The 19,261-nt window shown below is 41.1% G+C and overlaps 1 protein-coding gene across 1 annotated transcript in view; it reads right to left on the reverse strand.

Moving 5' to 3' along the window:
* Positions 1-19,261, reverse strand: part of MOCOS (molybdenum cofactor sulfurase) — a 373,116-nt gene that overhangs the window by 293,295 nt on the left and 60,560 nt on the right. The gene's annotated exons all lie outside the window — the stretch shown is intronic.

A 19,261-nucleotide genomic window follows, 5' to 3' on the forward strand; every position in this document is an offset into this window, starting at 1 on the left:
GGTAGATAACATTTTCACACTAAGCAACTCTGGAACTTAAGCCCATTGAAAGTCATAGTTTCAATGGGACTTAAATGCTAAGCCACTTAGGGCTAGCATCACAAATGAATATGGGTACCTAACTGCCATCTTAGGCACCAAATCCAAAATTTTGATCCAAATTTCCACTGGTAAAATCCCTGAGGCACCTGCATTTCTGCTGGTGGGCCAGGCACAAAGCTGTCTAAATCCTGAAGCCATCTAAGCCTTGGTGAGATCCTCAGACTAGGCATTCCCCTCCCTCTCTTGCCTGTGGCTCGAATTGCTGGGCGTGCTCAAAGGCTACTTACTAATTTGGGACCCACACAAAAATGGAGGAGGAGCTGGTACCTTCTTTTGTCCAATGCACAATGGTTAGAGCACTCACCCAGGATATGGGCAACCCAGCTTCAAATCCCCCCTCTGCCTGATTCAGAGCAGGGACTTAAACCCAGGTTCCCCCATCTCCCAGGTGAGTCCCCTAATCACCAGGCTATAACTTATTTGGGGTTGGCAGTCTCCATGTCCCTGCTGAAGCATGGTTCAATTTTTTTTTGTGAGAAAGGGATGACCTGGCATATATGCCAAACTCCTGGAGGGAGTTCACATTTGAATCCCAAGTGGAGGGAAATTCCTACCTTTGGTCCAGAATTAGGCACCTAACTCCCTTTGAGGGACAGGGCGTAGCTCCCTCTCCTCAGCATTTCCTATTAACTAATTTAGCTGGCTCTCCACTCAGCATTTTGGCTTTTGTGAGTCCCATTCTTAGGTGCCTAATTCTCCTCATGCATTGTATAGGGAGCCTGGAAGCCTAATCTGGATCTGAGGATTCCACTGGGTGACAGGGCATCTAAACATTAAGCATTGCAATGCTGAGTCAAAGTTCCCTTTGCAGATCTAGCCTGTAGGTGCTTTTGAAAAAAATTCCTTTTGTCTTTTGTATTTTTAATACTCATGATGGAGACCAACAAAATACTTCAAATTATGAAAATATTTGTCTGAGGTGACTCCAATGCATTCATAGCCATAGTGTGTTACTTACCCTTTCAAAAATTTGCCATCTCATATTTCATGGAATGGAATTGTATTGTAGGACTGGAAGGGACTTCGAGAGGTCATCTAGTCCAGTCCCCTGCACTCAAGGCAGGACTAAGTACTATCTAGACCATCCCTGAGAGGAGTTTGTCTAATCTGCTCTTAAAAATCTCCAATGACAGAGATTCCACAAGTCCCTAGACAATTTATTCCAGTGCTTAACCACCCCAACAGTTAGGAAGTTTTTCCTAATGTCCAACCTAAACCGCCCTTGCTGCAATATAAGCCTATTGCTTCTTCTCCATTCCTTGAACAAACCTTTTTTGTACTTTAAAACTGTTATGTCCCCTCTTGGTTTTCTCCTCTCCAGACTACACAAACTCATTTTTTCAGTCTTCCCTCATAGGTCATGTTTTCTAGACCTTTAATCACTTTTGTTGCTCTTCTCTGGACTTTCTCCAACTTGTCTACATCTTTCCTGAAATGTGGCACCCAAACCTGGACATAATACTCCACTTGAGGCCTAATCAGTGCGGAGTAGAGCAGAAGAATTACTTCTTGTGTCTTGCTTACAACACTCCTGCTAATAAAAACAACAAGGAGTCTAGTGGCACCTTAAAGACTAACATTTATTTGGGCATAAGCTTTCATGGTTAAAAAACCTCACTTCTGAAGACTAAATCTGTTAGTCTTTAAAGTATCACCAGACTCCTTGTTTTTGTGGATACAGACTAACACGGCTATCCCCAATACTTGACTCCTGCTAATACATCCCAGGAAGATGTTGCTTTTTTTGCAACAGTGTTACACTGTTGACTCATATATGGTTTTTGAATGTTACCACAGCAACAGCAACAGCTTGTAGCTACATAGCTAATTTACTTCAGTAGCTGAAGTAAATAAATATGGAAGCTATATATAATTTTATACAAAAACCAACACTGAAATAATTAATGCTATTTGCAGCATTGGAGCTGTGTTGGTCCCAGAATATTAGAGAGGTGGATAAGGTAATATTTACTGGACCAACTTCTGTTGGTGCAGGAGACAAGTTTTTGAGTTACACAGAGCTCTTCTTCAGGTTATTAATGCTATGAAGTTAAGCACTTAAGTCAGGAAATATTAACTCCACTTCTTGCACATATGTATTACACCACTGTCTTCACTTACATGATTTGTGACAAAGTTCCTCCTCTACCTTGGTGGGTCCTGTGCTTATTGGCAGATTTGCTAACCTCAGCAATCTTCCCCACAGTCTGGGTCAACTCCTCCTGTGTCTGATCAGGAGTTGGGAGGTTTGGGGGGAACCCAGACCCACCCTCTTCACTCACACTCACACTCACCCACCAACCGAGCGAGCTCCTTTTAAACCCAGGTGCCCTGATTAGCCTGCCTTGATTGGCTGCAGGTGATCTAATCAGCCTGTCTGCCTTAATTGGTTCTAGCAGGTTCCTGATTACTCTAGTGCAGCCCCTGCTCTGGTCACTCAGGGAACAGAAAACTATTCAGCCAGTGACCAGTATATTTGCCCTCTGCCAGACTCCTGTACCCCACTGGCCTGGGTCTGTCACAGATTGCATAGTGTTCTTAAAATAACTGTTATCATTTTTAAATACCTTAAATACATTTGTGTAGCATTTCATAATAACATGTTTATCCTTTTCTATTCCCACTAATTTCATTGTCCTAATGATGCAATCCATTCTCTTCTCTCTAAGGAACATATTTTAATAATTTCATCAGAATTCTTGCACTACATACTGTGATGGGGCACGGCCGGATGGCTACAGTAAAGTACTGAGTAACAGGTATGTTAGCCCCAGGCTAAACAAATCCCTAGCACCGTGGTAACCAAATGGCAGTTGCTCCAGGTTAATCAAGGCACCTGGGGCAAATTAAGATCTTTCTAGAAGGCAGTGGAGAGAGCTACACTGATTAGAACACCTGCAGCCAATCAAGGCAGGCTAATCAGGGCACCTGGTTTAAAAAGGGAGCTCTCCCCAGTCAGGGGAGGAGGAGCCAGAGGAGAGAAGTGCATGTGAGGAGCTGAGAGTAAGAGGCACAAGGATCTGAGACTGTGTGCTACTGGAGGATTGAGGAATTATCATACAATCAAGCATTATCAGACACCAGCAGGAAGGTCCAGTGGTGAGGATAAAAAGGTGTTTGGAGGAAGCCATGGGGAAGTAGCCCAGGGAGTTGCAGCTGTCATGCAGCTGTTACAAGAGGCACTATAGACAGCTGCAATCCACAGGGCCCTGGGCTGGAACCCGGAGTAGAGGGTGGGCCCGGGTTCCCCCCAAACCTCACTACTCCTGATCAGACACAGGAGGAGTTGACCCAGACTGGGGGTTCCACCAGAGGGGAAGATCACTGAGGTGAGCAAATCCGCCAAGAAGCGCAGGACCCACCAAGGTAGAAGAGGAACTTTGTCACAACACTTTTTTTTTTCAAATCATAAGTTTTTTCTTACTTGCAATGCAGGGAAAGCAGCAGTTAGCATTGGCACTAGTATGTAATTTCATAATCTAGACCTATTGGGCTAGACACTACTAGAATGTCTCTGCCCTCACACCTTATAATTGCAGCAAGGAGTCGCTCTCCTACAAAGTTTTGGAGTTCCACAAAGTGCCTTCCCTAGCTGTCCTGTGGAGATGACATAGACCCATGAGACTGTGATTGGGATGAATGCCATGTTTACAAAGACTCTCACCTTCTTCTAGTGGCCATTATGAATAGTGGCTCTAAACATTCACAACTAGAGTCACAAAACCATGCCAATTAAAATGGTATCTGAGCTATGGAGCTCCTAGCATCCATTCTGGCCTCATTGAAATCATTGGCAAAACTCCCCTTGACTTCAATGTCGCGTCTAAAGTTTAACACAGTAGGATTCCTTCCAATTCATTTTACAAAGTGAGCAGGAATCTTCATTCAAACCCTTCCCACTTTACAAGATCCACAGGAGCTCTTAATCACCCATTGTCCCTATTGCTTCACAGCAATGTATTGTATCGCACTTCTCACTGTGCAGCTACACTAGACATACATAAGACCATTATACTAAAATTCTAACACCTTAAACCCTCACACTAATTGCAGTTACATCTGTGATCTTCTTGGGCTACATTTAATGGAAGGTTAAGGTGTTTCATTTTCACTCAACAGTAAAGTGCCTAAAGAAACTAAAATGGCCGCAATTAACATACTGAAATATCCTGACTGTTGTAGTAAGTATAAACAGCCTTTGAAACGTATCAAAATATCTTTCAATTTACAGGATCTGAGACTTGAGCTTAACAGAATTAAATTTCAAAATCTCAGTGAACTGTAAGCTTATTTAATTAAAGCTGGCAGATTTTCATTTGCACTGCATTGTTAAGAATACTACCTATAATATCACATTTTTGCTCTATGGCTTATCTCTGATTGTATACTAAAAATACACTTCATCAAACTCGTTTTTGCAGTTCATTACAAATGCTAAATTCCCAGCACTATATACTGGAATAATTTCCTTCCATTGAGATGTTTATACACATGAACATGTTCAGACAAGCTTGGAGATGCATCTGAATACTTTCTGCTTTTTCAAATCAAACCTTTTGTGACTGACCTGTCATTGTGAGACAGATTATATCCACCCATATTCAAAACTCACAGGAGGGGATCAAGGAGGAGGGAAACTGCACAAGATTCCCCATTGTGTACCTGCTCCCAAACCCTGTCAGAGCGGTGGAGTTTTTCTTCAGATGGATGAAACAGGTCAAAACCTCATTATTTGAGGATAACAAGGGACTTCCCACTGGTTGCTGGGAAGAAAGATGCATGTTTCCCCCAGTCCATCCTGCCAACACCAGGCCTCTCCTGGCTCACCCTCCCACAATATGCATGACCTTGGTCCCCTAGAATGTTCTCTATAGGCTTTGGGCATGCTAAAATTCCCCCACACTGGGGATTAAATCCATGCACAGAGGATTTACAGGAAACTATGCACCCATCACTGCTCATTGTAGTGGGGCTTTGGCTGGACCAGGCAGGGAAATGGACCTAGAAGGATCAGAAGTGCCTCCTCTCTCCCTTGGCCAGGTTTGTCAGCCATATGCGAGTGGTAAGAAGCAAGGGCATTGACCACACCCCTTTTGGGTCAGGTTGGGGGAATAACTGGGTGGTACAGGAAGGCTTGGCTTCCTGGTCCTGATTGGGGATGTTTAGGTTTTATCCCTGACTGGGTCAACTAGTATTTGCTTTTTTTCCCCTTCTACTTATTGCCCTTCAGAAGGCTTGGTTGATTTAATAAAACTGCAGCCTCAGTTTATATGAGTGTGCCCAAGTCTCATTCCTCTCTTGTGTTTCAGAGAATTCTGTCACAGTGTCACCCTACCATATTGTATCCTATTATTTAGTTCACCAAATAGCACAAGCATTAGGCACATGCTAAGCTTCCATATGGACAAAAAAGCATGTTATGTTAAAAGGAGGAGGTAGCAATAGGCAATAACTTTCATTTCTTAGGATGATCTTCAATTCTTAAAAGTAAAGGAGGTGTAAAAATATAATGTAGCCTACAGGAAGAATGTACATTCAAGCAATTCGGCATGACAGATGTGGCTCATTAATACACACCTCAAGTGCATAGTGTGAGGGATCAGGCAGGATCTACCTACACACAGCCTGCCAGAAAGAGTTGGGCAAGCACATAACAGGTTACTAACAGTGAGCAGAGAGTAGACATATCAGGATGGGTTGCATAATATCCCTCCATCTTTTAAAAGCTACAACAGGTACAACCTTGTTCAATGACACTTTGCTAATGCATGTACCTTATAAACCACACATGCAAATTGCTCTCTCTCTCTCTTCTTAGCAGATGCAGTGTCAAAATGAAGTCTCATTTTAGTAAGTCTTATTTTTATAAGTGCCACCAGGACTCATTCACTGATGTTCTATAAAAATGCCTGTCCTGTAACATATTACTGCAAAGTAAAAGAGAATGACAATTGTCAAATAAATGATGTAAGTTTTGTAATGCAGTATTCTTGCTCTCTGTTTTTATCCTGTTTGTCGATTTACTTGCTAATTTGCTACGTGACAATGGGTTTTCCATGTGAGTTAGAAAGACTCTATTGTGTATAATCTAAACAGTCGAAAGATCAAATTCATTCCTTGTGTAACTCCACTCAAACTTTTGTTGTTTGTGAAGCCACTGGTGAGACCTCATCTAGAATACTGTGTGCAATTCTGGTCTTCCATGTTTAAGAAAGATGAATTCAAACTGGAAAGGTGCAGAGAAGGGGTTACTAGGATGATCAGAGGAATGGAAAACCTACCTTATGAGAAGAGACTCAAAGAGCTTGGCTTGTTTAGCTTAACCAAACAAAGGCTGAGGGGAGATATGTTTGCTCTCTGTAAGCATCAGAGAGATAAACACCCTCAGAGAGAGAGGAGTTATTTAAGTTAAACACCAGTGTGGACACAAGAACAAATGGATATAAGATGCCCATCAACAAGTTTAGGCTTGAAATTAGAGGAAAGTTTCTAACCATCAGAGAAGTGAAATTCTGGAACAGCCTTCCAAGGGGAGCAGTGAGGGGCAAAAAAAAACTAACTGGCTTCAAGACTGAGCTTGACAAGTTTATGGAGGGGATGGTATGATGAGACTGCCTGCAATAGCATGTAGCTGATCTGTGACTGCTAGCAGCAAATATCTCCAATGACTGGTGATGGGACACTAGATGGGGAGGGCTCTGAGTCACTACAGAGAATTCTTTCCTGGGTGTCTGAGGAATAATAATAATATAAATAAAATCAAAGTAAAACATGCCCAGGTTCTAACTGATCCCCACAGTTGTGGTCATGAAGGAACCTTTCCCCAGGTCAGATTGGTAGAGACGCTAGTGGGTTTTTCACCTTCCTCTGCAGCATGTGGCATGGGTCACTTGCAGGTTTAAACTAGTGTAAATGGAGGAGTCTCTGTAACTTGAAGTCTTTAAATCACAATTTGAGGTCTTCAGTAACACAGCCAGAGGTTAGGGGTCTATTAATGGAGTGGGTGGGTGAAGTTCTGTGGCCTACAATGTGCAGGAGGTCAGAATAGATGATCATGATAATCCCTTCTGGCCTTAAAGTCTATGAGTATAGGTTGTTGCTAAATATGGCTTAATTTAAAAAAATGATTTCGTAGTCTATTGGCTTCTAACCTTTGGCCTGCCAAAGGCACTGAGTTGTAGCCCTCAAGGAAAACTGGGTTAAAATGAAAATATAAATTTGATTATGAACTGAAAATGTTGCAGACTATGATTTTAAAAGAGAAATTTTTGAATTGGCCCTTTGACAACAGGGAAGAGTTACTGGACACCACTTTCAGAATTGGCATGGGTGAAGGGCTCACAGGTCTCAGCCAGATTTTTGCCTCCCCCCTGCACACCCAGGGCATCGAGGTGTGCTGCTCCCAGGGGCGGCTCTACCTGTTTGGCCGCCCCAAGCAGTCATGCGCGGGAGGCGCCCCGGAGCCACGGGAGCAGCGGACCTCCCGCGGGCATGACTGCAGAGGGACCACCGGTCGCGTGGCTCGGCTGGACCTCCCGCGGCTGCGGAGGGTTCGCGGGTCCGGCGGCTCCGCTTGAGCTGCCGCAGTCATGCCTGCGGGAGGTCCAGCCGAGCCGCGGGACGAGCGCCCCCTCCGCAGTCATGCCTGCGGCAGGTCCGGTCGTCCCGGAGCTCCCGCCGATCCAGCCTCCCGCCCCCCCCGGCAGCAGGGGACGCCCCCTAGATTTTGCCGCCCTAGGCTCCAGCTTGTTTTGCTGGTGCCTAGAGCCACCCCTGGCTGCTTCCCATGCCCCGGGCTGTGGAATCACCATTATGTGGCAGTGCTCTCCAGAGACTATGGATCGCATGAAGGGTCAGAGAGGCAGTTTGGAATCAATGGTCTCTGTGCCGATACTCACTGATCGCTGTGAGTCCAGGGGACAGAATCTTCCTCCTGGCCTCTACCTTGAGGGAGTAGGGAAACTCACAGACCTATCCTGACAAAAGAAGTGAACAGACACTTTGTGTACTAAGAGTCACAGTGTTTCCACTTCTTTAAGCAGGAATATCCTAATTTCAAGACAAAAGCTTTCCAATGGCTGGGGCTGAAGGCTTATGCTGAAAAATAAATGCTGAGGCTATTCAGTAATTACTTTACCTAACCTTTAAAGACAGACTCAGAGAAAAATGGTCTCAGTACTTTTGACAAGCTCTTTCAGAGATCCCTCACATCTGTAGTACCCCTACATGTAGCATACAATATGTATGGGAGGATTAGCCCAGCATTGAGAGTCAGGAAGTCTTGAATTCTACTCTATCACTGATTTACTTTATGGCCCTAGACAAGCCACTTAACCACACTGTACCTCAGTTTCCCTATCGGAATAGTGGAGATGATAATACTTTGAGGTCACTGGCATGCTTCAATGATTACTCAATATCTGTACAATGGTTTGAACATGGAAAGCACCACATAAAGGCTAAAAGACATTATCATATCACTTTGAAGGATAGAATACTTTTTTCTAATTACTTTACTTAAATATAACAAAGCACATAAATTACACTATATACATAGGGTCTTAATTGCATCAGGGTTTTTTTTGCATTAAATGTTTGGGTACAATTGCAAAAAAAAAAAAAAAAAAGGCAGCCAGCTACTGAGAACACTAATCATGCTCCATGAGACTGAAATGGAGGAACTACAGCTGACACTTGGAGGCGAGTTAAGTCAGGTCTTACATTGAGAAAAATTCTGGCAACTGACAGATTTTTACAACAAAAAAAGTGACAAAATTTTGATAGAAAATGGCTTTTCATCAAAAACAATTTTACAGAAATCATAATTTTCAATCAAATTTTCCAGTTTTTAAACCAGGAACATTTCAGTAAAAATGTCCAAATGTTGAAAACCCAAAATGTTTACTAAACCATTTTTTCAAAAAGTACAATAATAATAAATAATAATAAAAACATTTCAGATTGATTTGTCAATGAAAAACTGAAAACCTAAAGAAACTGTGGTGTGAAATTTCAACCAAAATGAATCTCCCCAAAAACATTTAGAAATTTCCCACAAAACTAGTTGTTAGAATTTGACCAGCTCTATCTAAAAGGCAGATTTAATTCAGTATTGGTTAAGTTAGAAGGGATGAAAGTGGAGAGCAGGTTGAATTGGAGTTTTAATACAGTGTAGAGAGAAATGAGCATTTGAAAGGTGGGAGAGATGAATCAGCAGCTGGAAAAGGGTAGCTGGAGGTTCTTTTGGAGGATGAGGTATTGTACAAGGATCAGAGAGTGGAAGGGGGCTGGGTCAGTTCTCAGTGGTACTAGGAGGGGTCAGCAGATTGGTGGAAGGTTGAGGTGCTACTCACTGTTCAGGAGGAGAAGCATACTTGTCCCTTCAGTCAATTTACAGAGTATGAGTACTGCTTGTTAAGAGTGTTCTACGAAGCAAAGTGTTTCACTAGCAATAGCCAGACACTTTGATTCAAACAGGACAAAGATAGGTCAGCACAAGTATCTGCCACATTAATGGGTCTGAGGTCCAACATGCAGAGCCTTAGCATTGCATTCCAGATCTTGAGTTTAGCGCTTTTGAGCATCTTTGGTTCTGTCACTGTTGTGCATTGCTAAACAATGCTGTTATAAATCTTAATATAGTCCAAAACCCATAAGCAAATAGAGTGCACATTTATAGAGCCAGGTTTTTTAAGCAAGTAGAATATGGGTGTTTCTCAGTGGATGTTTGGTGGCTTAAGGTTCTAGAATCTTTCCTACTACATTATGGGCACTGATTTATGTGCATTCAGGCAAAATTTCAGTGTAAATCCACAGAGATGACTTTATAAACTTCAAAATGAATGAACATCAGAGAAAGCTAAATCACATTAAAAAGGCAAAGGAAATTAAATACAGAGAGATAATAGCGGGATGGCTGAAAAATGGCAGTGTTAAGCTAGACACTGTTGGATGTGAACACTGAACGGATTCCAAGCAGGAGTCTTCATAAAGATTTCATGATGCGCATGTCTTACTCTCTGAAATGGCCTTGCTTACATTTTAAAAAGCATCAAACAAATTCTAAATGTTAGAAACATGTTACTCAGATAGAGAATCGCACATAAGACCAATGCATTTTCCTCCTGCTCTGAAACATACCAAACAAACAAATAAAATCTAGATAAATTAGAAACCGAAACACTAATTCTTAGCTGGTTATTAACCTTCACAAAAAAAGGAGCCGTTATATGCACAGATGTTGCCCAACTCTTTACACATCTTTCATCCTCTTACATCCTATCATGGCTCAGATTGCTTCTTGAAGGAATTCTTCCTTCTCATTACTTGCAGCAATCATAACACAAGAAACAGTATTCTTAAAGCAGCTCAAACTTGAATCATTGAACTATGTAGAGGGATAAAAGTCAGAATTTCTTCCAGATTGATTGGGCATAATGATAAGGAGCAGTTTTTCTTAAGTCAAAAGAAAACGATATGACTGGAAACATTCTGCAAAGTTCCATGAAGTTTTTACTGATATATTTGCTGTGCATTTTCAAGCCACACATGAAAGCCAATGCATTTTACTCTAAAGAACTAGTTGATCTGATTCTCTGTCGTACAAAACAATCAAATGATTTTTCCTTTCAAGAAGATGTAGGAGTAACATCTGTCTGTGCAAGTTCTCTCTTTTTGCTCAGTTTGGCGTTCAAATCAATCTCAGCCAATTTACGGATCATCAGTTCAACAGCATTCTGGTATGAAACTCTAAAACAAAAGCATTCTGCAGAGAAAAGCAAATGCTTTGGCTTCCAGCAATTTCTAAGGATTCTGCCCCATGCCCTCCCGCCAAAAGTATGTAACCAATTCAGTAAACCATGTGTTGCAATCCATTCTGGAATATACAAACTTATCTGATCTTTGAACCAAAGATCTTCTAACCTATATTGTGCCTCTGCTTTCCTTCAGTTATCTGAGATGTCCCTGTGTCGTTCCCCTTTGCTTTTATAACACATGCTGCCTTTTCCGGAATCCAGAGCACGTCCATCAAGTTAAATGTTCAATCAAACCTGTTTTTTATGTAGTCAATAGCACCCCTTCTGTCACTGTATCTTCAACCGAATTACCCAGACTGGCATGATTCTTCTGATCTGGCTTTGCTGAAAATTGGCAGCCAATGATCCCTGCACATCACTGGCCTCTCCGTTTCTCACCTCATCCCCAATTAGTTTACCACTGCAAATTTTGTCTTACCTTTATCCATCACCAACACTCATCCATTCTTCTGAGACTACGAAATGTATTTGTTTTTCTCTGTTGCAGAATTTTAATCACCTCAATTGTAACTTCTGTGTTTCTCAATTCATTCTCTCTCTCTGTCTTCTCTGGTCTGTATAGTTTTTAAACTCTGTTGCTACTTTGGCCCAGCAATATTATGGCAGCAAATTTGTGGCTTTTCTTCCAAATGCAGCAGAAAAACTGAAGGTCACAGGCCCATCTTTCTCTTTCAGAACCTGAGTTAAATAACATTTACTTTGTTTTAGGGAACAATTTTAGGGATCCGTCCAGGTGAAGCTTGACTTCACTGCCACAGAGGCAGTTCCTTCATCAGAGGAGGTGTCAGTCTGGCTAAATAGTTGCAGTCTGGATTACAGAAAAGGCAGAATGTTATAACTGCACCTCTGTCCCCTTTCTGGTCTCTTAGAGTGTGTCCCTTTAGGTGTCAGACCTCCTACTTTTATCAATCCCACAATTCTCCCACTCCTAAACCTGGCCCTGGGCTACAGTACCTTATGTATCAACCATGCTGAACAAGCAGGACTGCCTGGGTTTGAGCACCTGCGATTCTTCCCTGCGGCAATCTGTGACCAGTGGTGTATACAGTGACCCCAAACCACCTTAAGCTATTGTTTATTGCGCAGTAGGAACAAAGCTTTTAGAGAAAAAAAGATTTTAACACAACAGCCTACACAAGTCTATCTTCCCTAAAGGATTACCATCCTGGGTGGTAATTTAGCCAGGCCTAACTTACAGATTCATAGACTTAAGGTCAGAAGGGACTATTATGATCATCTAGTCTGACCTCCTGCACAATGCAGGCCACAGAATCTCACCCACCCACTCCTAACAAACCCCTAACCTATCTCTGAGTTACTGAAATCCTCAAATCGTGGTTTAAAGACCTCAAGGTGCAGAGAATCCTCCCGCAAGTGACCCGTGCCCCACGCTGCAGAGGAAGGCGAAAAACCTCCAGGGCCCCTGCTAATCTGCCCTGGAGGAAAATTCCTTCCCGACCCCAAATATGGCTATCAGTTAAACCCTGAGCATATGGGCAAGACTCACCAGCCAGACACCCAGGAAAGAATTCTCTGTAGTAACTCAGATCCCTCCCCATCTAACATTCCATCACAGGCCATTGGGCATATTTACCTGCTAATAATCAAAGATCAATTAATTGCCAAAATTAGGCTATCCCATCATATACTCCCCAGCAGAAACCCTGCGTCTCACTAGAGTTCCCCTGAACAACTGCCCCACTCTTGAAAAAGACTCCCTCTTTAAACTATCAATGTTCCCCTCTTCTGCATTCCCTGGACTTGGCCTTTCTGGTCAAAAGCAGTTTTTAGTTTGGCAGGAGCAAGAGGTAAAATCAAAGCTAATCATGGTCTCTTAAGTGTTTGCGGAGGCATGTTGAAGCATTCTTTTCCTTCCTGCTCATTGTTCCCCAACAGCATATATTAAACAAAACCATTATATTCATACAGTAAACCTCCCACTACCCAGGTCAACATAAAGCATTCATAAATTATCAAGGTACCGCCAAATCCATCACAGAGGGAATCAGACTCAAAATTCCAAGTTAAGATTTTCCCCCCAATACTGAATTACATGCTTCACCCAGTCTTCTCACATATAAGCCTCAGAGGAAGTATAATGGTGGTCACAACTACTTCCTGGTGGGTCCTTACATTCAGATTCATGGGCACATATATATAAAAATACACACACACACACACACACACACACAGTGTGTAGAGTGCAATCCTGTACACCTTATGTCAGTAAATCTCTGGTTATAATCAATGGTAGATTTGTCTGAATAAAGCCATACAAAAATTGACCCTGTGTGTGTTGCAGAATGTTATCAGGTGAGGCCTCCAGATTTTATAATATTTTACATATTTCACTGCTTATTTTTTACAATAACATTTAGCATTTCAGATTATGTAACTGGGATTTCTTAGCATGCCAAGACGGAAACATTATGAATGTTTAGATGTTATTTACTGCATTCTCTCTATAGGGTGTGCAGATGCCATAAAGCTTGCTGGCAGATGAATGAAAGGTAACATTAACACATTACTTCCTAAAGCTCCTACTTATCAAGTAAACAGTTAATGAATTTATCACCACAGAGATGAAATTCCAGAAGCTGAGCTAACAAAGTGGAATAAAGAGGTGTTTTACTGGCTTTTACATTGCAAGTGAATGTAATTCCAAGCATAATGGGTTGGTCTGCCAATTTATTCCTGTAGAATGGTACCTGTTGGCCTGCCTGCAAACTTTTACTAGCCAGTTCAGTATTCGCAACAATGAGCAGTCCCCAAAGGAATGAATCACAGAGACAAGTGTTTGCAAAACTGAGGTCCAAATCCTCAGAAGTATTTAGGTGCCTAATTCCCATGGGAATTCCTCTTTAGTATTTAGAAAAAATGTTTCAGCAAAAGGCTGCATGTTGTGGAGGGAAAATTGAAAGTATGGCTTTGTTGAACAGAATGGTTTACATCACCATTTTGTTGTCACTCAATGCATTATGGAACATGAATTCAGGCCAGTGGTCATGGGGTCAGTCTATATAGGCACAACGGCTTTTTCTACTCTCCTATGTGCATGCTACATTTCCCAGACCTGAAGAAGAGCTCTATGTAAGCTCGAAAGCTTGTCTCTCTCAGCAACAGAAGTTGGTCCAATGAAAGATATTACCTCACCCACCTTGTCCCTTTACTATCCTGGGACCAACACAGCTATGACAACAGTGCATAGGACATCTCCATGTACACTTGAGATCACTTATGTGCATGCCATTGCAAGACTGACATTTGATATATAAACCCTGCAGAAAAATGAGTCCCTCACCCACAAAATTATTAGGCCCTACCCCAAAACTGTTCTTTTTCTCTTAATTATCCTGTATTGCTAAGGACATCAAAATGTACCTTACTGACAATCATCATACTGAATACAGCTTCTATTGGCTTGACTTTTGACACTAATGTTGAGTTGAATATGCACATCTTTAAATGTGCAAAGCTTGCAAGTGGCTGATTCAGCAGGGCTGGGGTAAGGAAGAAAAACCCTCCAGATGGAAGAATTTCAGGGAACATCAGGTGTTTCCGCTCTCCTAACTCACCGAGTAGCATGGAACCCGTAGCTCTTTAAACATGTAGCATTTCTCCTTACTGAATAATAGAAGTGCTGTTACTTCAGTATGGCCAGGTGGACCAAAGGAAGCAACACTTGCAAAAGAAAGATTTTATAAACCCGGTATTGTAAAAGAATTGAGTCACCCTGATTTTTAAACAAGGTTTCCAGCAAGTGCGCACCATTAGGAAGGGCAGAATGTGGTGCTTAGATTTCACTCATCCATACAGTCGCCAGTTAGTGACCTTTAGAAAGGACAAATCAATACTAAGAAGATACTGTATCTGCTGTTTCTTACTGTGTATGAAAGGTCAAGCAATTTCCATGTATGTAACCATTCCAACATTGCTGTTTTCTGACACAGATTGCTTAGCACTGGAGAACTATGGTAGAGAAAGATTTCTGATCTTGTGTATCATATTCCAGAACCCACAAAAACTATTTTTAAAAATAAATCTGGCTTTGAAACTCACCATCTTTTATTTGATAAGTAATGTATGCTGTCCATACAGGGTAGCAAACTAAAGCTCTGCATGTTGCTAAATGGTTTATTGAAATACACTACAGTGAAATTATCCAAAAAATATGCAAGACTATTTTCTTGACAAAACCCAGTAATACTTAACTGTATATATTGCTACAGAGGCACAACCATTTTCATAAGTAATAACTAAATTTAGCCATTTACATTAATTTTACTCCTCTTTCACATTTTCAATTAGTATTCCCAGGCAAGAGAGATTATTTTTCTCCTGTAGTTTCTTTAGACCTATAAAAGAAGTTACTGAGTTCTTTTCAGCATATTCTGAGAGCAGCCATCATGAAAAATATATTGGTCTAGTTCTGGACACAAACTTGTTCCTCTTGAACTCAATGGCAAAAATCCCATTGACTTCAATCAGAGCAGAATCATTCTCTGGATCCCACTCCATTCTGTACTATTTATTGTCTTGGATGAGATCCAAATTTGATATTGAAACCTTTGCTGGGGAATTTCTTGATTGTTTTCGTATTTAAATTCTTGTGTTTGTTTGTTTGTAATTTACAACCAGGCCCTTGATGGCATAAACTATCCTAGTTCAATTGAATTCAATGATGATATGTCTACTTACATCAGCTGTTGATTTGCCCCTATATTTTAATATATTACATAGATATAGAAAAACAATAACATCCTCTCATGCAGTTGTCTGATTTAATGGCTAGAGAACAGTGATGCAACATCTGAGATCGCAAGTTCAAGATCTGAAAGAGCAACTGTTTTAAAATATTCAGAAAGCAAATATTTTAAAATGCTTGTATGAGAAACAAAACAACTAACTAAAAACAATGTAACAACTGTTGAACTTGCAAACGCAGGTATTATTTATACAGCACCAGAGGTGTGAATTACAGTCATACTCTTTAGCCTTCATGAAAGAAACTGGAGTGATGGTATTTCCATATCATGGATGAACAACAGAAAGGAGCATGCTTCCAATGCACAAGACAGCAGTTAAGTACACTAAGGAACTTTTAGCATTTATTTAAGACTGTCATGAGATAAACACAGTAGCATCATTAGCTAGGTGTCTGTTTGCAATATTGTCACTTAGTATATACAGTATACTTAATATTTAAGAGATTTATCAATAGATAAACATTTTCAAGCAGGAGAAAGGTATCCACGACAAATGTTGATGCTGTTATAAGAATGAATCATTTTTATTTTTACTCTGTTTTTGATTTAATAGACCTGGTTGAAAAACAGCAAGCAATTTTTGTGAAAAAATTGTTGAAATTGTTTAAAAAATTGTTGAAAATTCAAAAATATTCTACAGCTTCCAATATTTAAGCACCTAATGATAATAGAATGCAAGTCTATACTCCAAGAATGTCTTGTAGCTGACAAAGTTTGAGGAGCGATCAAGTCATATAGTTCTGTATTTTGGAACAATGTGTGTGTTATTGGAGCAAAACATATATCCTGTAACGTAAAACATAAAAGCTTAATTTCTGTTTTAACATAGTTGCTTGGATCCTCTGTCAGACAGAAAAAAAAACCCATCTAAAATGGCTGCCCCATTCTGGTTATGTCAGAATATTGCGAACTTTTCTAAAAGCCATTCTCTAAGCAGAGTTTCTGCTCAAACAGCAGATTTAAAAGCAAACAAGCATTTTAAAACATCTAAACCTGCCAGTTGGATTTTTTTCCTCTACTGAGGAAATCAAAGATGGTGGCTGTGATGCAGAATAGAGCTGCCTACCTCCTCATCTTGTCACATTGCAACCAATCAAAAACAAGCAATGTCATGAAAGTACAGATTTTTTAAACTATATTTTTATTGCTTTTTTGAAAGCTGATTTACGGAGGGTTCTTTTATTGGACTCTTTTTTCCTGAACCTTTATGAACAAGCTGTTTTGATTGTGCTTTTCAAACTTTTATTGAGAAATATCGGTCAACTTTCTAACAGTCTAACTGGCTGACCAAGGCTATTAGGTGTAGTACAGTACACGTCTGTGTGGGGGCAGAAGGGCACAGGCTGTTTTTACTAGGATGCTTCTAAACTTCTTTCCTGCTGTTCTTTGTACACACACACACACACACACACACACACACACACACACACACACACACACACACACACAATCATTACACCTCTTCCAAATCAAGGTCCAAAAAAAAAAATCTAGCTGAAAATGTTAGTTTCTTTTAGAGAAATCCATACAAGCACTAATTTGAAAGTCATTTTTTTCTCACCCTATAATAATAAAATAAAATAATAATGGGGCACTAAGATATTTCTAGAAACTATAGTAAAGTACATCTTCAGGTATGCTTGCATGAAAGAGTGGATTATATAATCCTCTATTAATCAGTGGAAAGTAAAATTATGGTAGGATATGTAACAAACATATGGAAATTTGAAGCAATCCGCCCACTCCCCACAAATATTAGCAGAACTTTAAGATACCATCACTCTTTCCCCCCCCTATTTACAACATGATTATGAAGCCATGACTCTAGATAGTGCACTGGCTATTTCAAAATGGTCTTAAAATAAAGCAGTTACTAAGGGTTAGCCTGTTACCCTCACCTATGTTGAACAGTACCTTACAGTTTGAGTAATCCCACTCAGGGGCGGCTCCAGGCACCAGCATGCCAAGCGCATGCCTGGGGCAGCAAGCCGAGGGGGGGGCACTCTGCCAGTCGCCATGAGGGCAGCAGGCAGGTTGCCTTCAGTGGCAGCCTGCCTGCCATGCTTGGGGAAGCAAAATACCTAGAGCCACCCCTGATCCCACTGAAATTGATGAGACTTCTTGCCACGTAAGATACAACTACAGTGTATGTAAGGGAATCACAATCTATCCCTAACCAGGGCCAGCTCTACAGTTTTCGCCACCCCAAGCAGCACACCGACTTGCCGCCATGGGCGGCGGGGGCAGTCCCTATGCCCTTAGGGTGGCAGGCGCGTTTCCGCAGTGGCGGCAATTCGGCGGCAGTTTCTTTGTTTAGCTGAAGCTGCCGCGGACAGCTAAACATAGAAGCTGCTGCCGAATTGCCGCCACCACGGAAACGCGCCTGCCGCCCTAACGGCACAGGGACTGCCCCCACCGTCCACGGCGGCAATTCGGTGTGCTGCTTGGGGGCAAAACAACAGGGACTGCCACCCCTTACAGATTGCCGCCCCAAGCACCAGCTTGGAATGCTGGTGCCTGGAGCCGGCCCTGTCCCTAACTGTTTAATTGTGAAATGATTCTTATAAATCAGCAGCCTCAGATCTGAGCTGAATGTGTTAGAGAGACTGCTTCACACACAAATGTGTAGCAGAACTGAATGTGCCTCACAGAATCAGTGCTAGAAAAACTAGATGTGAATTAGCAATTGTTGTGGAAATTAGTCCCCATGGAAGCCCATAATCTCTATAAAACTCTGCTTCTTACTACAGGGACTGGACAGTGTTATGGGCATTGCAATCTATGGGCCTGATATGGAACCCTTACTCCTGTGAATAGTCGTTACTCACATAACTAGTCTAATTTATTTCATGTTGGCCCTAATTTAATAGATTGTAATCCTTCATCCCATTGGACAGACACTGTGGCAGGTATAAGCAAAGGCTACATTTTCAGAAAGTAAGGAAAGCAGGATTTGGGTCATGGACTGCAATCTCTTCAGAACAGAGCTTGTCAGACTTATACTTTTGTAAATCTCCATTATGAGATCAAAGTGGAAAAGGATAAATTACAGATTTTGTTGATTCAGAATTAGAACACTTTCAAACATCACGGTGGTATGGCTTTATGGATTTGAATTCTGAAAAGTGCTTTGGGATACACCATGGTTTGTAAGAAAGATGCTATACAGAGTAAGGGCCAAGACTTCTGCTTTGGGCAAACAGTGCACTAAAGGCAAAGGCCCAGAGCATCCTGTTATACTACTATGAAAGTTTTTTATACTTAATTACATACATACCTTAATTTTATAGTTGCCAGTGCCAACAATTAAAGCCAATGACTGGCTAAACTAATCCCAGCTTCTCTCTATTTTGGTAAGTTAATGGCTAAAAGAAAATTCTTAGTATACCTATCTCAGAATTATTTGGAGACAAGGATGGTCTTATGTTTGAGCTCCCCCATTTAAACCAGAACAAAAAGCACTTACACTCAGTATCTCACAATCTTCATTTAATATTCTTTGTTCTCCTTTAAATTAAAACTACTTTAAGATATATATAGATATATATATATATAGATATATATAGATATAGATAT

This window comes from Mauremys reevesii, linkage group 2, assembly GCF_016161935.1.
Source record: "Mauremys reevesii isolate NIE-2019 linkage group 2, ASM1616193v1, whole genome shotgun sequence".
In the NCBI taxonomy this organism is placed as follows: domain Eukaryota; kingdom Metazoa; phylum Chordata; order Testudines; family Geoemydidae; genus Mauremys; species Mauremys reevesii.